Source organism: Macaca thibetana, chromosome 12, assembly GCF_024542745.1.
Source record: "Macaca thibetana thibetana isolate TM-01 chromosome 12, ASM2454274v1, whole genome shotgun sequence".
NCBI classification, from domain to species: Eukaryota; Metazoa; Chordata; class Mammalia; order Primates; family Cercopithecidae; genus Macaca; species Macaca thibetana.
This window is the reverse complement of record NC_065589.1, coordinates 106917554-106940646: the sequence shown is the minus strand read 5'-3', so window position 1 is coordinate 106940646 and position 23093 is coordinate 106917554. Positions and strand designations below refer to the sequence as shown.

Here is a 23093-nt window from a genome sequence, read left to right as displayed (position 1 = left end):
CTTATTGCTTGAAAGAGATAGGGTGCAGCATCAATTGTATTCCTGTTTTTATAGAAATAAAAATCCATACATACTATTTATTTTGTAATAAAATCATGGTATCCATTACAAATTTTGTAATAAAATCATGGTATCCATTACAAAATAAATAGTAATAGTAGGAGTTTATTATTTGTGTATATGCATTTTAAATTCCTTCATGGTTATATGCCAACAATCATATAGTGCTATATCATAAAAATTATTTTAATAATTTTAAAAATCTACCATTTGACAACTCAGGTCCTTCAGTTTTATGAAAAGCAATGAATTGAAAATAACCCACGTTGCAAAAGATTTGTTATCTAGTTGTCATACTTATTCACTCTCTTAATTTTTAAAACTTATGCTGGAAAGTGTCAATCCACATTAAATTATAATACTTAATTTTTCATTTAAAGGCATCTTTAACCTGATACATTGGTAAGTGATTGAGAAAATAAAAATATCAATCATTGCAAAATATCTTTGCCAATACAATATTTTTCTCAAATGCAAAAACTTTCAGTGTATTTATAAACTATGGAATTGAAGCTTTTAATTTATGGAAAATATTTACCATGTCAAACCCATCAGCCAAAGTTAGCTGTTTAGTGCCGGAAAGCTTCTGACTTCCGGTCCAGATCAAGTATGTATCTCTGTGGTGACCCTCTTGCTTCTGGTTCTGACTCTCACAAACAAAGAGCTAAGTGGGACGTGGAGCCTCACTTGGTGCTTGTAGCTCTGGTGAAGTAAGGCCTGGGCCACTTTTTTGGCTTTGCTTAGGTCTCTGCAGCCCTAATTTATTTGACGCAAGTTGGGGCTAGACTAGGAGAGGACACAAAGTAAAAGTTCTTGAGTATCTGAATTCAGAACTTTCAAACATGACTGAAATGCCTTGTCTTTAACCCCCCAGTTTGTCTTTAACAGAGTATGTTTAACACCAAGAAAGACAGGCAGCCTCACTGAGTGCCTGGCCTGGACACTGACATTCCCACTTTTCCCTGGTCTGGAAAGACCTGGACCCATGACCCCTGGACAAAGCCCCATGGGAAGAGACAGGCGGGTGGGAGGGTAGGCATTTACTGTAAAGCGAGACCAGCGGTCGGTGGAAGTAGGGAACAGGAGGTACCTGCAGAGCAGCAAGAGGCCACAGGAGGGGAGGGTCTGTGTTAGGGACAGTGGGGATGTTTGTGGGAAATCTGGAATTTGATTTCCCTGTCATCATCCATGGCTGCAGATCCTTGGTGAGGTGTCTAGTTCTCCTGGGATGCACTTGTCCCAGATGAAGCCTGCGGGACTAGCGAACTACTGTGCTGGAGTCTGGATTGAGGATGAAGTTGGGGAATGGGCACCAGTGAATGTCCCTGCTGGTCCTGGGTGCCCTGGGCTGTGGCCTGCTGACTTAGCTCTGGCCGGCCCTGGAAGCCCTCGGACTCCGTCCTCCACTTGAGAAGTTTCCACACAGCCTGAGGATGGTGGGGGAGCTCCAGGCTGATCTGGCTGATTCTTTCCTGGTGACCAAAAAATGTACTTTGTCTATTCAGGCAAAGCATCCAACTCTTCTATTTTCTTGGGAAATGGTCTAGCAAACCATTAACATTTGATCAATTCAAACCATCATGCCATACATGATAAATATACACAATTTATATTTATCAATTAAAAAAGATTCTAATCATATATATTCATATTTGATATCAGAAAAGTCTATTGTATTTCAGTTCTGAGTTGATGAATATGGAAATTAGTTGAAATAAGTAAAAGAAGGGAGATTGTTCAGCAATTAGAAAGTCAAAAACAAACCCCAAACCATTTGATTGAAACTTGGCCAGTGTCGTGTGAGGGTAGAGTGGATCTCACCAAATACATACTGAGGAACCGCTTGCGTTTCTTCCCTCTGAGAATGAGACTTTCTATGATATTTGGGAAACTGCTGGTGTGCAATAATCTGTTCTGAACCTTCCTGAATCAGCTCATCAATTAATTGCTTAGCTTTCTAGGCTAGGTAAAACCCGAGCAATCTGTTCCTAAATCTCAGCTTTTCAGAGTCACGCAGGGGAAGAGGGGAAACTCTTTTGATGTGTCTCCTCCTCCCCCGCCTCTCCATTCTAGGCATTTTTGGGTAGTTGGGGTCACAGAGAGCTCATAAAGCTATCTTGTTTAAATACTTTGCTCGGTTTGAATGGCATGAAGTGCTCATTATCCAATTCAAACACTTTTTTCTCATATATAAAAATGAGTGGATTTCACTGCTCTTCCCAAAATGCCAATTTCAGGTTTATTTTTAATAGAAATTAAAGCAACATGTCACATGGCAATGATTGGCTGGGCTAAGTAGTGGCTGTGCTCTTGAGATGGTGGCATGAGCTCTCTAGTTTGCCATAGAACTCACGTCACCCTTGAGTTTTCCTGCGCATTCCCTGTAGGAATTTGGTTTTGTGACCTCTAGATGGAGGCTTATAGAGGTAGTTTATTAATTTCCCCAGTAAACATTAATTGAACACCTAAGATGGCTAGCCATCCATGCAAAAATCCCTGTCTACATAGAGCTTAATTCTAATGTGGAAAGACAGACAATAAATAAGCAAATTATAGAATATGTTAGAAGTTGATCCATTGAGAAAATAAAGCAGAGAAGAAGATAGCAAGTGTGCATAGGGGGCAATTTTAAAATAGGAAGGGCAGACTGGGCACGGTGGCTCATGTCTGTAATCCCAGCACTTTGGGAGGCTGAGGTGGGTGGATCACTTGACGTCAGGAGTTTGAGACCAGCCTGGCCAACATTGTGAAACCCCATCTCTACTAAAAATACAAAAATTGGCTGAGCGTGGTGGTGTGTGCCTGTAGTCCCAGCAACTTGTGAGGCAGAAGCATGAGAATCCCTTAAACCCAGGAAGCAGAGGTTGCAGTGAGCTGAGATTGCGCCACTGTACTCCAGCCTGGGTGACAGAGCGAGACTCTGTCTCAAAAATAGGAAGTGCAGGGAAAGGCTCACCATAAAATTTAAATCAAGATTTGGAAGAGGTGAAGGAACTGTCATGCAGATATGGGAAGAGCATTCTAGAGGGAACAGTAAGTGCTAAGGCCCTGAGGCCATGGGAAGTTAGGGCAGTAGGGCAGCTGTAGAAAGAGTGATGGCTGGGGTGACAGATGCTGCTGTGTGCTCCAGATGAGCCAGTAGCCCACTCTGAGCCTTACCTTCTTCACATGAAAATGTGGGCTTGAGCAAGATTTCCAAGATTCTATTCTCTCTGACATTTGGTGATGGTAGGGCAAAGCCCTTCTCTTAGGGAAAGCGGGAAGCTGTTTGCCAGTGGGAATGTGCTTACGGAATTAAAGAGTCTTTTATTATTTCTCTTAGAATCTGTAAAAGTTGGCTTTGGACTCCTCTAATAAGGGAGAGCCAGGCTAGGGTTTGGCAGCTGAAATGCACATGCTTATGCTCTTCGAGGGCTGAATTTCCGATGTACCTGGGGCACAGATAGGTTGGAAATGAATGGAATCAGCAGAAGCGATTGCTATCATTTTTTATTACTGTTCAGTGTTTGATTTCTGCTGTAGCCCTGGCAGATGACAACAGATTGCTGGGCATGAACAAGAGAAGATTATTTTCTATCTGATCATTCTTTGTGTGTATTTGGGGTGACTGAAGGTTTTTAATATTGAAAAGTCAAACAGCCTGGACCGTTTCACCCACCATCAGCTTAGCCTATTATTTACAGTCCCATTCCTTTAACTTTCCAGTTCTTGGGGAAAAAAAAATCAACTATCAACAGTTTGGACAGATAATGTGGGAAGATGAAAGCTGGTGATAAATACACATCTTCCATTGCTCTTAGATATTTTCTGGAGTCTTGGGTTGACATACAGTCTCCTATTTGTGCCTTACATGGGTGAGCCCCATGAGAACGGTTGATGGAAATGGCGAGTATTCTTTAACCATGTCATGCCAAAGGTTTGGACGCAGCAAGGGACAAAGTGCCTGGAAGAATTATTTCTGCATCTGGAGAGTTCTTTAAAATATACAGATAATTACTTTGAGATTTCTATAATTTAACCACAAGTGTTAAAAATATATTTCTGAGGATTGATTGGATGTTAAGGACCCGGTGTTTACATCTGGGAGGTAGGTCAGGGACAGGGTTGGTGACAAGGAAGAAAGGGACATTAAGACTGTGAATGGTCTGGGATTTTACCCCACTTGCCAGCTGACCAGTTAACCTGCCACAGTTTCATGGATGCTGGTGGACTCCTGGGTCAGAGACAAAAAACTTTACTACATTCCACATTAGCAGTAACCGGAATATCAACATTTGTACCAGGGCAATGTGGAGAAGGCCAGGTAATGCCTGTGCATGCGGTGAATTGTGTTACAGAGGTACCCTGAGCTCAGGGAATCCAAATCTTTCCTAACAGGCAGTGAGCATGGCTGGGCTTAACTCCAGAGGCAGATGTCATCTTTATGACATGGGCGATAAACAACCTTGCCCTTTGCTCTGGAGGGAGGCACAATTTCTGTCATCCAAGGCTGTGCTCTATACAAACATCCTGGGAAAGACAGTCTCCAGCAAAGGCAGTCAGACACATGGAGAATTGTTTTCCAAGAGGGACTTAGAAATATTTTGGCCATAAAGATGCAATTAACTCCCTCCCTGCCAGCTCCCTTAGGTGAGTTTACCCTTTGGATCATGGTAGCTTTTTTTCTTGAACTTCCAAGGAAATCCAGGGAGACACATTTCTATCCGAACTCAAGGCACAGTTCAAACCCTTCCTGGGGGCAAAGGCTGAGAAGAAATGTGAAAGCTCTGTCCACTTCATGACCTGTATATCTCTTTTACTTCGCTGCTCATTGAAAGGTAGTTGAACATTCTGGCTATTAGAAATGCTAATTTCACATCATCTCTAACCTCGAAGACACTGCAAGTTGTTGCCTGGGTCAGTCCTTCTTGATTGGGACGGACTTTACATTTTGGGCAGCTAAGGTTTGGAAGAATTAAGTGTCTTCCTCAAAGTCATTCAGTAAAGACCTAGTGGAACCATGATTCCAAGTCAGGTCCACGGAAATGGAAAATTTCCTGTCATTTTCCTCAAAACCAGAGTTTTGACTAGGGAATGTTTTCAGACAGGATCAACCAAGAAAAGTTGAGGGGAAAATAAGATGGAAGATGGGTGATGGTCCTCAGAATATCTTTCTTTAGCAGTTGTCCAGAAAGCAGTGTGTGAAAGAGATTGCCAGTTGCCTACCCAGTATCCATGTTCTCTCTCTCTCTCTTTTTTTTTAGGATACGGTCCCTGTATATTTGAGTATGGCAATTTGTTGAACTTTTATTTAATTTTTAGTTTTAAAATTTCTAATCTTTAAAGATTTTAATTTGTTTTTAATTGAAAAATAAAATTTGTATATATTTATCATGTAAAATGGGTTTTGAAATATGTGTCCATCATGGAATGGCTAAATCAAGCTAATTAACCTATGTATTGTCTCATGTACTTATCTTTTTGTGGTGAGAACATTTAAAATCTCTCTTTGCATTTTTCAAGATACCCTGCTTAAAAAAGCAAACATATTTGTTAGCTTTCCTTGAGGTTGGGGTGGTCAATGAGGTGTGAGTGGAAGTCATTTCCAGCAAAGTTCCTTCAAGGGGACTCACCTGGCTGGCAGGAGACCCATTCCTTTTCCCCTCTCCCTCCTCCCTGCCTGGAACATGGCTAGGATAATGAGTCCCAGCCACAGTCCTGGGATGGTGAGGAGACCTCATGGATGGAATCTGAGTGGAAGACGGTGGAGCAGGAAAGTGAGAAGAAGCCTGGGTCATCGCTAACACCATAGGGCACCACACCAGGCCTGGAGAACCCGCTTTTGGGTTTCTTCTGTGTGAGTGAAAAATGATGCCTTTTTTTTTTTTTTTTTTTTTTTTTTTTTTTTTTTTTTTTTTTTTTTTTGCCACTGTATCTTTCAGGAGCAGATGAATGTTAATTTTTAACAGACAGTGGATGCTTACTGATATCTAACTGTGATCCCTGAATGTTCATTGTATCCAGTCAAGTTTCTTAGTTGCAAGTAATAGAAACTTTGGCAGCCTTTAGCAAAAAACGGACTAATAGACTTCTAAGAAGGTTTACAGGGTCAAAAAATGGAAGTGGTGGCTGAAGAACTTGGAGCAGGTGGGCACCAGATTGTTCCAGAACATCTTTTAGTGGGTTCTGCTCATTGTTCTCTCCAGGGCTCCATAGGAATCAATGGATCCTAATTTCTTGTCTGTCCTTGTGTCACTGTCAAGATTCAACATCTCAGGGAAGCAAGTATTCTACTGGCTGAGCCAAGGTCACAGGACGGCCCTGTATCAAGCTGGTGAGAGGAAGGACAGAGTTGAAGGAGCCTCATGGGGCCCCTCCAGCTTCCACTCTGGGAGGGCAGGCACGTGGTTTTATTGTCCCACAAAGACTGTGCACAGTGAGGGCCAAGGTGACTCCCTACAAGGAAATCAGAGCATGGTTGGGAAGTGACACCACTGAGCACGTCCCACCATTAAACAAGATTCAGTGTAGCAGGTTTGGCGCTTTCTGTGATGAGGTGAATTGGTCAAGATAAAAGGCAAAGATTTTTTACACCATGAAGGCTTCAGGGATGAGCAGTGTCTTACAGACCTGATAATAGCAGTGCCTTTGAGGAGGACAAATGCTTCATGCAAAATAATTCTTTTAATCTTCTCCGGTTGATGTAGATGTAAGCAATATTTCATGGTAAAAATACTAACACATCTATTTCCTTGGTTGCCTCTTTTTCTTCCTCTAACTGGCTGCAGTTTCTAATTCACACTCATGAACCTGCCTGCAACAACTACAGGTCTTCATGGATCTCCCTAAGTGGGGGCAAACAGTCTTGTTCCTCTGTGTTGGGAAACTAGAACTCCGGAAAGATCAAGTGCTGTCCCCAGGGCCACAGGGTATGAGGGTGGGCTGGGGAGGTAAAAGCGAATTACAGAGTCTGTGGCTAAGGTGGCTGTAGGTCGTCAGTTAAGTGCTGGCTGCCAAGGAGAGCTGGCCTCAGTGTGAAGAGGCTCATGAGTAGAGAAATGAATGTGATTCTCAGCCTCAGAAAGTCTAGGTTGTCATGAAATATTAGTGAAATATGTCAAGGAATGTAAAAACTTGGAAACTTAGACCCTTAGGGGCCCCACCAGACCTCAGTTTCTTGTTGCAGCTGTCTCAAATGCAGCACCGGGATGGGTATCGACAGGAAAGCAAAGGCCGAAGTTTCTATCCTGCTGAAAACTCTTCACCAGGCTTCCCAGAGTCAGCAGAATAAAACCCAGTCTCCTCATTCCGGCCAATGAGATTTAAAAATTTTTTTTGAGACGGAGTCTCGCTCTGTCACCCAGGCTGGAGTGCAGTGACATGATCTCGGTTCACTGCAACCTCTGCCTCAGAGGTTCAAGCGATTCTCCTGCTTCAGCCTCCCGAGTAGCTGAGATTATAGGCACATTCCACCACGCCCTGCTAATTATTTGAATTTTTAGTAGAGACGGAGTTTCACTGTTTTAGCTAGGATGGTCTCGATCTCCAGACCTTGTGATCTGCCCGCCTCGGTCTTCCAAAGTGCTGGGATTACAGGCATGAGCCACCACGCCCGGCCCCAATGAGATCATTCATGACCTGTTGCCTTCCCATGTGCTCTCCTCTTTCCCTCTGACTTCCTTGCTGCTGCAGCCACTTTGGCCTTCGTTCCGTTTCTGCAAGCTTGTCCCCGCCTCTTTGTATTTGCTGCCAGGGAACGCTCTGCCCCAGAACCCTGTCTGGCTGACTCCTCCTTGCCATTCTGGTCTCAGTTGAGATGTTGCCTCCCCTAAGCGGGCTCTACTTCCTGGTTTCCATTCTTGGCTCTACCATGGGCTGACTGTGCCATATTAGCCAGTCCTTAACTGCTCTGTGCCTCATTTTGCTCAGCTGTAAATGGGAATCATGTTAGCCTTGTTATATGGTTACTGTGTTCTGGTTTGCTTCTGTTATAGTACTAATCACTGTTTGAAATTATTTTGTTCGCTGATTTATTGTCTGTCTCCTCTAGGCTATTAGCAGGTTGAGTAATTGGATCTACATAGAACCCAAAGTTTATTCATTAGGCAGGCAATGATGGAGCAAACCCTTACAAATGCATCTTCATATGTCATCCTGGACCCTGGATTTCCCGCCTGAGTGGTGAAGGAGTGGGCCACACCAGTGGTTCTGTGGATCAGAATCACCCTGGGACCTGTTAAAACTAAAGGTACCAAATAGAATTGCCAGATGATCCAGCAATCCCACTTCTAGGTATACATACAAAAGAATTGAAGCAGGACCTCAAAGAGATATTTACACATCCATGTTCATAGGGAAAAAAAAAGCTGAGAGGCAGAAATAACCCAAGGGTCCATCGACAGATGAATAAACAAAATGTGGTATGTAACCAGGTAACTATTGTTCAACCATAAAAATGAAGGAAATCCTGTCTCATGCTACAACACGGATGAGCTTTGAGGACATTATACGAAGTGAAATAAGCCAGTCACACAAAGACAATATTGTATGATATATGAGGTACCTAGAACAGTCAAATTCATAGAAACCGAAAGTGGAATGGTGATAACCAGGGGCCTGGAGAAGGTGGAAGGGGAGGAGTTAAAAGATAGTTTCAGTTTTGCAGGAAGAAAAAGTATTGGAGATCTATTTCATGATGATGTGAATATACTTAACGCTACTGAACTGTATGCTTGAAAATAGTTAAGATGGTAAATTACAATAAAGGTAGATTAAGTTAAAAAAATAAAGATTGCGGCACCTAGATTCTGAGTAAATAGATTGGAGTGAGTGGGACATTGACATTTGCAAAACCTCCCAGGGAGATTCTGACACTGCTTAACGTTTAAGAAGCTCTTGGCCGGGCGCGCGGTGACTCATGCCTGCAATCCCAGCATTTTAGGAGGCCGAGGTGGGCGGATCACTTGAGGTCAGGAGATCACTTGAGGTCAGGAGTTCAGCCTGGCCAACATGATGAAACCCCGTCTCTACTAAAAATACAAAAATTAGCCGGGCGTGGTGGCACGTGCCTGTAATCCCAGCTAGAAGGGAGGCTGAGGCAGGAAAATTGCTTGAACCCGGGAAGTGGAAGTTGAAATGAGCCGAGATCCCGCCATTGCACTCCAGCCTCGGCGAAAAGAGCGAAACTCCGCCTCAAAGAAAAAGGAAAGAAAGAAACTCTTAGTTAATACTAGAGTTGACCCCAAAGTTAAAGGTGAGTCTGTGGTTTGGATTTGGGGCATTTAAAACTTGCATCACCCCTGACATAAAAAGCCTTAATTATACGGAGAAAAAAAAGTTCCCCAAATCCTCACGGGCTAATTTTGCCGGATGAATCCACTTCTCACCTGCATTCACGCCTCTTGCCGTCTTTCTGGGGCGCAGAGATTAGGTGGGCAGAGAGCACTGGAGCCAGCCCACCGGCGGTTTTACTCCTGGTCCACAAGGTGGCAGGCCAGGCACTTGGATTTGCGCAGCTGAGGGCGTGCGTAGCCGAGGGCGTGCGTAGCCCGCGGCCGGAAGTGCCCGGGCAGATCGCAGACGGGACCCTGCGCTTGCTTTTGCTTTTGTATGATTTGGGGGCTGGTACCTGGGCTAGAGCTGAAGCTGGTAGGTCAATTTCCTGGGAGCAGGGGTGCGTCTGTTCTCAGAGAAGGGTTTGAGCCGATTCCCACGTACGCCCTGGCGGCCATAAGAGCGTCTCAGAGGGACGCAGGACCTCCAGCGTGTGCACGAGTGTTCAGGGATAATGTGAACAAGCTGTTCTGGTTTTTTGTTGTTGTTGGAGGGCAATGTTTTGGTGATAGTTTTAAATAGTAAAAGGTAAAAGGTAGAATAGATGTTTTGTGTGGTTTGAAAACTCCTAAGTGGAGGGCAGAGGACTCCAGTTAACATGCACTTGCTGTTGGATATTTTATGGGCATTTAAAATATATAGACTTGCTGACCCACTTCAGGGCTTGACCCAGCAAGGGGGCGCAGTCCATAACAGTAAATAAGTCAGCGAGTGTCCTGGTGACACGTTGGGATGAAAAGTGGAGGGGGAAGTTTTATATGCTTTTAATATGCTGTTTTTTCCTACCTCAAGCTAGGACAGTGGTTTCCCATGGGTACAAAATGCTTGCACGTGGTTCAGGGCTCCTGAAGACTGGGAGGAGAAAAATGATACACGAGGAGGCAGCCCAAAGAGCAGAGGTTTGGGGTTAGATGGGCGCGGGCTGCACCTCCAGCTCAGCCTCCCACCAGCTGTGGGATTTGAGACTGGTCCCTCACCCTGGCTGAGCCTGAGTTCACTCCTCTGCGATGGGGATGAGAATGCGGGGGTGGGGTGAGGAGTAAAGGAAATGCAGTTCGTCTGTTCCCTCATTGAGCACACGCAGCTTCACCGCCTATGTGCCAGGCACAAGAAGGATGCTAAGGCAATCAGGCATGGTGATGCCTCCCGGGCAGATATGCTGAGGGGTGTTTTTAGTTCAGCAAGAGAGACAACGGTCTGCATGGGGTGCCCCGGGGTGGGGACTGGCGGGGGAGGCAGCAGGACAAAGGCAGGGAGGGTTAGAGGGTGTGGATGTTCAGGGAAGGAGTGGAGAGAAACACAGATCAAGCGGAGGTAGCAGATCGGAGACCAGGGGATTTGGAGTGTACACTGTTTGCATCATAAATAGAATTATTTACCATGATTTTAAAAAATGCAGAGCTTTCCCTTGGAATTCCAGGTATTCAGCTCCTCTGGAAAAAAATAGACTTGGCTACACCGAATCAAAATTTCCACATCAAACAATGGTCTGAAACGATGTAGTGGTTGCCTTCTTTCTACAGCGTGTAGGCTGCAGTCCCCACCACACCCTATTGCACAACCAACTCTACCTGCTTCCCTTATTGACTTGTAGTCCTTTCTTCTGTGCAACCTCTGCTATAGGCTGTCTAGAGCAGCTGCACACAGTGGGTCCTTGATACCTGTTGTTTCCCTTCGCTTCTTGAGGGCCCAGATGGCCTCACAGGTTGCTTAGAAGAATAAAGGAGCCACAGGTGTAGTCAGGATTCCATTTACTGGGTCTTCTCTTTCACTTCGGGGGTATTTTCACCTTTGCAGTGAACTTCTGGCCACAGCTAGGTGTTTGGTGAATGTCAGGGAGGCTTGCTGAACTTACAGTCTGCAGGGCCTTTTCTGTCAGCCATGCTTGGCTCACTTGAGAGAACCACATGCAAATCCCTCTCCAAAGCACCATTTCCCCACAAATAATAGAGGACTATTGTTGAGAGGACGGAGACCCTGTGGTTCTGTAATACTAGCATTTTCATGAAGGAAAATCACAGCCCCACCCTGAGCACAGCTGAGAACATGGAACCTATTACTGAGACATTCTGGTTAAAATAGAGCATTATCCCATAAGATGGGTCTGCCTGTGGGAGTCTTTGGAAAACCAGGTGAGAGGGGTTTGCAGGTCCTGCTGGAAATGAGTCCGTAAAAAAACATCCTTCCGTCCAAGGATGATTAAACTCAATCATGAGGCTCTTAGGAAGCCCTAGCCTCACCTTCCTAGTGGGAGGTAAAAGTGGATAATTCACTGTCACAAAAGAAAGCGAGGAGTGAGAATGGGGTGAGGGCGGTAAAGTAGAAGAGGGAGGGAGGAAAGATGGCTTCATTGTGGAGTCCAGGGTCACTGGAAGAGTCAGGGGGAATAGCTACAATCAAGGGGTCCTTCTCTGGGCTTGAGGGTGGTGCCATTTGTAGGGGACAGTGGGTTGATGTGGTTGTGCCATTGAATGTGAACTGCATGCCAAGTCAGAAACCAAGAGATGGGGAGACAGCTGCTGGCAGATGAGGCTGGGACCAAAGGACTTGGGGGAGACCAACAAGCCCTTCATTCTCAGACAGTGTGGGAGGCAGGGGCTGCCCCTCCTCTTACACTTAACTACCCTTTCTTCCCCGATACATTAAAAGATATTTTTGTTTTGCAATTTATTAAATCTCAGAAGTATAGAGAATAGTGTTTCCTGCATATTAGAATCACTTGGGGATCTTTAAAAAATTCCAAAGCAGAGTCACTTTCCCAGACCATGTAAATCACTATCTCTGTGGGTGGAACGCAGGTATCAGTGTCTTTGACACTCCCTGGCTGGTTTTGATGCACAGACAAGTGTAGGAAGCACTGGCGTTCCTGCCTGTTCCTGTCACCCAGCCTCCCCCATAACCAACATGTGGCCAGTCTCGCTGATGCCGCAGCTTTTGTGTCCTAGGTCCCTAATTTTCCCACTGCCCACCTTCCTTCCCAGATTCTTCAGAAACAATACCAGGCTTCATGCTACCTCATTCTTACATGCTTCAATATATAAAAGCTTTTTAAAAAGTGTAAAACAACCTTATCACTCCCCGCTCCACAAAATTAACAGTATTCCTTAGGATCATCTAATATTCTGCCTGTGATGCTCAGTTTAGCTTTGGAGACATTTATTCCTCTCCTTTACCTTTGATTTTAATTTGATTCTGAAGGGATAAAGTTTCCCCCTTATTTGGGGGGTAGTGGTGTTGGTGAAAGGGACTGGCTCACCCCTGATAACCTGCCTCTTTTCCTTAGGGTGCCTGAGGGTTCCAATCCCTTCAGGGACAGCCCTGCCCACATTGTTGAGGACAGTCATTCAGGCACAAGAGGCTCGTACAGTCATTCGGCAATCGTTGATTGGGAGCCTCTATATATTCAGACACTGTGTTAGGTCCTGGGGGATTGAGTCTGTCTTTGTCATCATTCTGTTTAGCACACTGTAGGGACTCAAGAAGTATTTAGTTCAGTGATAAAAGTATATGTTTTTGTTACCATGATGGTCAGCAGCCAATCCATTGCTGATGTATTGAGTCTGGGTATGCAATGCCACTTTATAAATCACATATACACAGAACTTCTACATCATACCTCTTTACCTCTGGAACTTCTACATTGTACCTCTTTACCTGGGAACCTATGAACATTTTTTTCTATTAAGTAATTTTCACAACAACTTCATATGTGGTTCCCAAATGAGATGAAACAGCATGGCAGAGTTAAATCATCGTAGCAGGGAGTGAGGGCAGCCTGAGTGGTTGAAATGCAAACACGTTGTCTAAGCCTTATTCCAGCCACGAGGTTTCAGCCGTCTCTTTCTATCAAATCCTTTCAAAGGAGTGCTAACATGCAACAGAAATTGGTTGGTTTGAAGCTGACCTTCTTGTATTTCTTTTACCCAGCTTCTAAGTGTAACACTTAGAAACAGCAATAAAATGTCCAGGAGGCAACCAATGTAACCAAGGGAGAAAGTGGGATCTCACTGACCCACACGTTTTTCTTTTAGACTGTATTTTTCTGCTTAACACACTACTATGTTTATTATTTAAAAATTCGAAAAATATGGAAGGAAGATTTGAGGAACTGAAAATCACCCATATGTTATCATTCAGCGATAACTACCATTGTCTGCCAGAGATAATTGACTGGGTGCATTTCTTTCTAGTCTTTCTTTTTTCCTGTGCCTAAATATGGACTGTGTACTCTGATTTAATTAGAGTTAGTGTTAATTTATTTAAATATTAGAACTTTATGCTTTCATTAGCAATTTTTGTTTTGTTTTCTCCTTTTTTTTTTTCTCTCATTATAATCTTGTAAAGAATGTAAGGAAAGTATTATTCTAATTTTACAAAAGAGAAATCAAAGCCCATAAAGAAGTGGTTTTTCATCAATGGCCCAGAACTCCTCACTCTTTTTTTTTTTTTTTTTTTGAGGTGGAGTGTCACTCTGTCGCCCAGGCTGGAGTGCAGTGGTGCCATCTTGGCTCACCACAACCTCTGCCTCCTGGGTTCAAGTAATTCTTCCGCCTCAGCCTCCCGAGTAGCTGGGACTACAGGTGTGTGCCACCATGCCTGGCTAATTTTTTTGTATTTTTAGTAGAGACGGGGTTTCACCATGTTGGCCAGGCTGGTCTTGAACTCCTGACCTCAGGTGATCCACCCGCCTTGACCTCCCAAAATGCTGGGATTACAGGTGTGAGCCACCGCCAACTCCTCACTTTTAATCCAAAGGTCTTTTATCTTCTCTACCCCCTTCCTGCCTCCACATTTAGACTGTTCTAGAAGGTATCTGACTTAAACCTTCTGGAGATGGGAAGAGAAATAACAGTAGGTCCCACTTCCATAAATAATCCTAAGGATTTCCCCACTGATGGTTCATGCCTCTTGTATCCAAGACGAAGCAGGTTTAGAGAACACATCTGACTGGACTGTATATTTGCTGGGCAGAAATGAATACAGCACATTGCGGTGATTGTTGGTTTGGATTCTCTAAACCATTTTTTTCCAGCAATATAACCGGGAGTTGACTTGAGTGGAATAGGAGGGGAAAAGGAGTTCAGAACTAATATTTTAGATGGATGGTATGTAAGTTTCCATTCTTTTATTTTTTTAATATACTATTTTGTAGAGCTATTTTAGGTTCACAGCAAAATTGAGCAGAAATTAGAGATTTTCCATATACCTCCTGCCCCATACATGCATAGCCTCCCCCATTGTCAACATTCCCTACCAGAGTGGCACACGTTACAACTGATGAACTGACATTGGCAAGTCATTATCACACAAAGTCGGTAATTCACCTTAAGACTCACTCCTGGTTTTGTACATTTTATGAGTTTGGACGAATTTATAATGACAGGTATCCACCATTATGGAATCATACATAAAATTTTTCTGCCCTGAAAATCCTCTGTGTTCTGCTTATTCATTCCTCTTTCTCCCTTTAATTCCTGACAACTACTGGTCTTTTTTTTTTACTGTCTCCATAGTTTTATCTTTCCCAGAATGTCGTATAGTTGGAATGATTCAGTATGTAGCCTTTTAAGACCGGCTTCTTTCACTCAGTATAATATGCATAAAAGTTCCCCCTATTCTTTTCAAGGCTTGATAGCCCATTTCATTTTAGTACCAAATAATATTTCATTGTCTAGATATACCACTGTGTATCCATTCCCCCATTGAGGACATCTTGGTTGTTTCCAGGTTTTGGCAATTATGAATAAAACCTGTTATACACATTTATGTACAGGTTTTATATGAGCATAAATTTCAACTCCTTTGGGTAAATACTAAGCACAATTGCAGAATTTTATGTTAAGGGTATATTTAGTTTTGTAAGAAACTGCTAAACTGTCTTCCAAAGTGACTACTATTTTACATTCCCACCTAGTAATGAATGAGAGTTTCTGTTGCTTCACATCCTCGCCAGCATTTGGTGTTGTCAGTGTTTTGGATTGAGGCCATTCTAATAGGTGTGTTGTGGTATTTTATTATTGTCTTAGTTTACATTTCCCTGATAAAAAATGATGGGTAACATCTTTTCATATGTTTATCTGTAATCTGTGTCTCTTCTTTGGTGAGGTATCTGGTTAGGTCTTTGGGCCATTTAAAAAATTAGGTTGTTTTGCTTTCTTATTGTTGAGTTTTAAGAGTTCTTTGTATATTTTGGATATTAGTCCTTTATGAGACATGTCTTTGACAGATATTTTCTCCCAGTCTGTGGCTCTTCTTACTCTCTTGATGGTGACTTTCACAGAGCAGAAAATTTGAATTTTATTGAAATCCAGCTTATCAGCCCTTTCTTTCATGGATTGTTCCTTTGATGTTGTATCTAAAAAGTCTTTGCCAAACCCAGGTAATCTCGATTTTCTCCTATGTCATCTTCTGAGAGTTTTACAGTTTTGCATTTTAGATTTAGTTCTTTGATCTATTCGAGTTAGTTTTTGTGAAGGTTGTAACGTCGGTGTCTAAATTCTTTTTTTTTTTTTTTTTCATGCGGGTGTCAGTTTTTCTATAACCATTTGTTGAAAATATTATCTTTTCTCCATGTGTTGTCTTTTATTTTGCCATAAACCAGTGACTGTATTTATGTAGGTCTATATCGGAGCTGTCTATTCTGTTCCACTTATCTATTTATTTATTTATTTATTTTTTGGCCCATACTACACTGTTTTGATTACTGTAGCTTTGGTCATCAAGTTCACTTGTTTTAGTTTACTTTTACTACTGTAATTCTTGAAGCTGAGTAGTGTCATTCCTCCAACTTTGATCTTCTTCAGTATTATTTTGACTATTTTGGATCTTTTCTCTTTTTGTGTAAACTTTAGAATTAGTACCAAATAATATTTCATTGTCTAGATATACCACTGTGTATCCATTCCCCCACTGAAGGATATCTTGGTTTAGTTGCTTCCAGGTTTTGGCAATTATGAATAAAACTGTTATATACATCTATGTGCAGGTTTTTGTATGAGCATCACTTTCAACTCCTTTGGGTAAATACCAAGCACAACTGTGGAATTGTGGAATTGTTAATATCTTCAAAATAGTCTGCTGAGATTTTGATTGAGATTTCCTTGAATCTATAGATCAGTTGAAAATAATTGATATTTTGATAATATTGAGTCTTTCTATCCATGTCCATGAACATGGAATAGCTCTCCATTTACTTAATTCTTTGATGTCTTCATCAGAGTTTTGTAGTTTTCCTCATATAGATCTTGTATATATTTTGCTAGATTTGTACCTAAGTATTTCATATTTTTGTGTGCTAATGTAAATGTATTGTTTTAAATTCCACTTGTTCATTGCTGGTATATAGGAAAGTGATTAACCTTTGTATATTAACCTTGTATCGTGCAACCTTGCCATAATTGCTTATTAGTTTCAGGTTTTTTGTCAATCCTTTCAGATTTTTCTACATAGACAATTATGTCATCTGCATACAACAACATTTTATTTCTTTCTCATTCTTTATGCCTTTCATTTCCATTGATTGTCTTATTGCATCAGCTAGGACTTTCAGAATAATATTGAAAAGCAGTGATGAGGGGGAGCATTTTTGCCTTGTTCCCAATCTTATTAGCAAAGCTTCAAGTTTCTTATATCCATTTTTTCAACAGATATTTATTGAGTGCTGTGTCAGGGAGAGCCAGAGAGACAGAACCAATTCATATATATATATAGCATATATATATGAATTAGGGCTCACCCTAATGACCACATATATGAGAAGGGATTTATTAGGGGAATTAGTTCATGTGATTATGAGACCCAGAAGTTCCATGATAGGCTTTCTGCAAGCTAGAGACTTGAGGAAGTTGGTTGCATGACTCAGTCCAAGTTCCGAAGCCTCAGAACCTGGGAAGCCAATAGTTTAACTCTCAGCATAAGGCCAAAGGTTTGTGAACCTGGACTTGGGGCAGGGGAGTGGGAAAATTGCTGCTATTGGAAGTCCTAGAGTCTAAAGGCTGGACGACCTAAAGTTCTGATGTCAAAGGACAGGAGAAAGAAGGGTGTCCCAACCCTGAGCCGGGGGTGGGGGTTGGGTGTGGGCAGGAGGGCAGGGAGACAGAGAGAGGGGGAGAGCACAAATTCACCTTTTCTCTGCCTTTTTGTTCCATCCAGGCCTCCAGCCAATTGGATGGTACCCACCATGTTTGAGGGTGGATCTCTGTACTCAGTCTACCAACTTACACGCCAGTCTTCTCAGGAAACACCCTCATTGTCATGCCCAGAAATAATACTTTACTAGTTACCTAGATATCTCTTAATCTAGTTGAGTTGACACCTAAAATTAACCATTACAAGTGTCAATTCTGTCCCAGGCGTTATTTTACATGCTGGGAAGACCACAGTAATCCAACCCTACAAAAGTCCCCATGCTCCTGGGCTTATATTCTGTTGGAGTCGCAAAGTTAGTAAAAGGAAATGTGGCATGTATTAGGTTGCCATGGCTGAAATAATAAAGTACTACAGGCTGTGGCTTAAGCAACAGACATGTATTGTCTCACAGTACTGGAGGCTTGAAGTCCAAGATCAAGGTGTCAGCAGGAATGGTGTCTTCTGAGGCCTCTCTCCTTGGCTTGTAGATGGCCATCTTCTCCTTATGTCTTCACATGGTCATCCCTTTGTTCATGTCTGCGCCCAAGTTTTTTCTTCTTATAAGGACACCAGTCATATTGAATTAGGGCTCACCCTAATGACCATTTTCACTTAATTACCTCTTTAAAGACCCTATCTCTAAATACAGTCATATTCTGAGGTACTTGGGGGTTAGGACTTCAACACATGAATTTTGGGAGGGACACAACTCAGTCATGACATGGCATAAATTAAAAGATGGTTTTGATGCATAATGATTAACCATATTTAAAGCATAAAAGTTTTTGTATTGATTTTTCAAGTTGGGAAACAGTTGCTTGTCCACTGACAATTGTGTATGGCCCATGAGGGCTTGGTAGGAAGACTGGCCTTGGCCAGCAGAATGGTATAGGGTTGTGTATGGAGTAGCTTTTTTCTCATGAAACTTCCCAGGCCACATAGTGATTGAATCTATGGCCCGGACTTGGTTAATATGCTAGTCTAAGCATTGTATTTTAGATGTTTAGATGGGACTGTTTAGGCTATATTAAGTCCAGAATATATATATATGCCATTATATATGGCCTAGCTTGCCAGAAATCAGTAAATTTATTTTCATAAACAGCTCAGGGAAGAACTGCAACCATACCACAGGAGTGCATTAAAGCCATTTTTTTTCCCCTTGTAATCACCTCCTATTTTCCTAATGGTATTGGAGTGTGTGTGATTCCTGCTGTTTTATATATTTTTCTTGCCATGTGGCTCATTGGTTTCTTTTTTTGTTTATGCTTTTGTGGTCTTACTGAACAAATGACTTTCTGTGACATAATGAGTTTCTGGGCCTTGACATACTGAGCATAAATCCACCAAATCTGCAACTCCTTGCTGTGGAAGATTCCGCTTGGCTTCTGAAATAAGATGAAGGTGCTGAAATAGTTGGTTAAGTACATAGGAGAAAGTCTCGTGGTCCTCTGGAGGCTTTAACACAACAGATGCCTGGACTGACTTGTGGTGCATGAACTTGGTCCGTCTATCAAGTAGGAAAAACCATCCGTCTGCCAATCTAACAACAGGGGCTTCTTTCAGGGGAACTGAGAGACTAATTTGTTAGTGAAGGGCTTTTCAGGGCACTGAGTAATGAACAGGGGAGTATCAGTGAAGCACTACATGGGGTTGCAAAGGCTGTGTCAGTTTTTTGCCAGAGGAGCTAGTTGAAAAATGAAGGATTTAGATAAATCAGGGGAAGCAGGTGGGTTGTTTTTTTTTTTTTTTTTTTTTTTTTTTTTTTGAGACGGAGTCTCGCTCTGTCGCCCAGGCTGGAGTGCAGTGGCCGGATCTCAGCTCACTGCAAGCTCCGCCTCCCGGGTTTACGCCATTCTCCTGCCTCAGCCTCCCGAGTAGCTGGGACTACAGGCGCCCGCCACCTCGCCCGGCTAGTTTTTTTGTATTTTTAGTAGAGACGGGGTTTCACCATGTTAGCCAGGATGGTCTCGATCTCCTGACCTTGTGATCCGCCCGTCTCGGCCTCCCAAAGTGCTGGGATTACAGGCTTGAGCCACCGCGCCCCGCCTTGGTGGGTTGATTTTAGAGGTAAGGTTAGGAAGAGAAGTTTCCTTTTGTGATTTCTGTTTTCTTTTTATTGTCTTGAAAGTCTTTATTGGAACTTTGTCTCTATTCATTGATTGATTCCCTCATTTCTGTGTTTATTCATTTATTGAACATCTGTTAGATACCAGCAACTGAGCTAATAGGTAGGCCCTTCTTCCAAAAAGCCTGTGTTAGTCCATGACTTCTGGAAGCAGACACCAAGACAGGGCTAAGTGTGCAAACATTTTATTAGTGGAACTGCTTCACCCTCTTAGGCACTCAGGCTAGACACCCTAAACATTTTCTTCTTACCTCTCTTTTTCCCTCAAAAATCCATGCTCTCCCCTCAGTGAACCACAAGCTCCTATCATTCTGTGTCTTCCCAATTTATCCTTTCTATTCCCATGAACACTCCAAGTTCAAGGTTTTCTTGTCTCTTGCCTGGATGATGTTACAAATGGCTTTATAACTGGTTTCTCCACTTCTAATAGCTTGTCTCTTAGGTTCACCCTCCACAACTGGGGTTATCTTTCTCACCTACAGCAACAGTCATGCCTCTACCCTGTTGGAGTCTTATCAGTGACTTCCCACTGGCTATAGTTTGGATTCCTTGGCTTGGAGGTTGCATCATTCCCCAGCTGGCCCCATCTGTATCTTCCACCACACCTCTTCACAAACTATGCTGTCGTCAGTTGGAGCATGATGGCCTTTTGCATCTTCATGCCTTGGATCATGTGATTTCTTTAACCTGTCAATCTCTTCCCTGCCTTCCTTGCCCTTCAAAATACTGTGTTACCCAACAGGCTTCAGTTCAAGGTCCACCACTGTTGTGAAATCTTGGTATGTAGTCAGTATAAATTGTGATTCTTTACTGTAAATCATAGCTTTTCTTTATATACTGCTGTACAGTTGGTGTTCACATTTTCTAGACTGCAAGCTGTTGAGTACATCAATCGCCACCTTTTATTTGTCTTTGTGTGTAGCCTCGCGATTAGCATAATTCTTCTCATGTATGCATTGCTCAGTGAGGGTTTACTGGGTGAAGGGACTACCATCCTACCATCAGACAACTCCATTTCTCCCCTGGGAGGCCCCACCATCCACCTTAAGCACAGCATTTTTGAAACTGAACTCCTGAGTTCTGCCCACCTCAAAATAGTCTCCCCTCCCCAGCTCCCTAGTTCTGTCAGCTGCTACTGAGTCACTGCAGCCCAAAGGCTCAGCCATCCTTAATTTGTCTCTCCTTTCCACCATAACACTTGTTAATTCCAAGGCCTTGCACATTTCACCTAAGATGTGATAAATATGTGGCCCTTTCTTTCTGATGAGCCTTGCCCTTATCATTTCATCTCAGCTTTTATTTGATTGATTGATTGATTGAGATAGAGTCTGGCTCTGTCACCTGGCTGGAGTACAGTAGCTCAATCTTGGCTTACTGCAACCTCCGCCTCCCTGGTTCAAGTGATTCTCCTGCCTCAGCCTCCTGAGTAGGTGGGACTACCGGCGTGCGCCACCATGCCCAGCTTATTTTTGTATTTTTAGTAGAGACAGGGTTTCACCATGTTGGCCAGTATGGTCTCCATCTCTTGACCTTGTGATCTTCCCGCCTCAGCCTCCCAAAGTGCTGAGATTACAGGTGTGAGCCACCGCGCCTGGCTCATCTCAGCTTTTCTTAGTAGTGTTTTAAGTAGTTTCACCTGGTTCCGTTTCATAGCCATGGTTTAGAGTAGGTGTATGCTGAACCAGTCTAGAGCAAAGAACATAGAACAGGCCGGGTGCGGTGGCTCAAGCCTGTAATCCCAGCACTTTGGGAGGCTGAGATGGGCGGATCACGAGGTCAGGAGATCGAGACCATCCTGGCTAACAAGGTGAAACCCCGTCTCTACTAAAAAATACAAAAAACTAGCCAGGCGAGGTGGCGGGCGCCTGTAGTCCCAGCTACTTGGGAGGCTGAGGCAGGAGAATGGTGTAAACCCGGGAGGCGGAGCTTGCAGTGAGCTGAGATCCAGCCACTGCACTCCAGCCCGGGTGACAGAGCAAGACTCTGTCTCAAAAAAAAAAAAAAAAAAAAAAAAAAAGGAGAACATAGAACAGAGCTCTCTGAGGACCAAGAACCATGTCTACAATTCAGTGAGCATGGTAGGGCCTCATTATCAAAAAATGGTTTTTATAACTTTATTTCCATGAAAACAATACATGTCCACTTTAGATAATTTACAAAACACCAATAGGAAAAAAGAAGAATACAAAAATGACATACAATTTAAGCTCTATACATTTTGGTATATCCCCCACACCCTTTCTTCCATAGCATGTATGTGCATGTCTGTGATGTATGTGTGTGTGTGCACCTGTGAATGTACATGTGCTACCGTGGGTTGCATCTGGCTTCAAGTGACAGAGAAACCAACTACAGTGTCTTAAGCAAATAGAAGTTAATTTTTCTCAACTAACAAGAGATCTGAAGAGAGTGAGAGTTGGCAGGTTTAGTGGTTCATCACGTCAATGCTGAATTCTCTGCAGTTCCCTTGCCATTTGCTCAAGAGCTGAAGATGGGGGCTGAAGTTCTAGCCGTTGTAGCTGCATCAACTTCAAGAGGAAGGCAGAAAGACAGCATCTGCAGACTTGTCTCTCTTTCATTGATCAGAACTCTGTCATAGGACCAGTCCTAGCTGCAAGTGAGGCTGTGAAATGAACATTTAGCTTTTACACCTTTACTGTACAGCAGACAAGAGGCCTGAAATTGGTGCTGGCTCTATTGAACTACAATATCTGCCACATGGACAATGCTGCATTTGATACCCTTCTTGCTAAATATTTATGTATAGTCTGGATTGTAGAATTATCACAGGATAAATTCTAGACATGATTCTTTATTTATTTATTTATTTTTTTTTATTTTTTGAGACGGAGTCTCACTGTTGCCCTGGCTGGAATGCAGTGGCACCATTTCAGCTCACTGCAATCTCCGCCTCCTGGGTTCAAGCGATTCTCCTACCTCAGCCTCCCAAGTATCTGAAATCACAGGTGCCCACCATCACGCCTGGCTGATTTTTGTATTTTTAGTAGAGAGGGATTTCACCATATTGGCCGAGCTAGTCTTGAATTCCTGACTTCAAGTGACCCACCTATCTCAGCTTTCCAAAGTGCTGGGATTAGAGGCGTGAGCCACTGCACCCAGCCCTAGACATGAATTTGTGGGTCAAAAGATGTATAACATTAAAAAAAAAAGCTTTAAAGAATTATTTTTGAACTGTGTTGATAGCAATAGTGAATCATGGTTTTTATTGAATGTCCAACAAACTTGACTTTGTGGATATAATCAAATATAACTTCATTGTTATTTCTCACTGCCTTTTTAAATTTCACTGGGTATGCTGGGGTGGGGAGTAAATTTCTCTTGCCTATGATAAAAATTTGGGCAGGTCTGTGGCTTTTCTGCTCACTCTTAGGCAGCAAACCAATAGTTATACTAATTGCAACCACAATTCAGAAAGTAGAATCTCCAGACATCAACAGTAATCAAA

The 23093-nt window shown here is 42.8% G+C and overlaps 1 protein-coding gene and 1 long non-coding RNA gene across 2 annotated transcripts in view; one reads left to right on the top strand and one right to left on the bottom strand.

Moving 5' to 3' along the window:
- The window catches only part of DARS1 (aspartyl-tRNA synthetase 1), a 1211452-nt gene that overhangs the window by 525717 nt on the left and 662642 nt on the right, over positions 1 to 23093 (bottom strand). The window lies entirely within an intron of this gene.
- Positions 9614 to 23093, top strand: part of LOC126932268 (uncharacterized) — a 40032-nt gene continuing 26552 nt past the window's right edge. The window contains exon 1 of the long non-coding RNA XR_007718156.1: positions 9614 to 9687. This is a non-coding gene — a long non-coding RNA (uncharacterized LOC126932268). The remainder of the gene's footprint in view (positions 9688 to 23093) is intronic.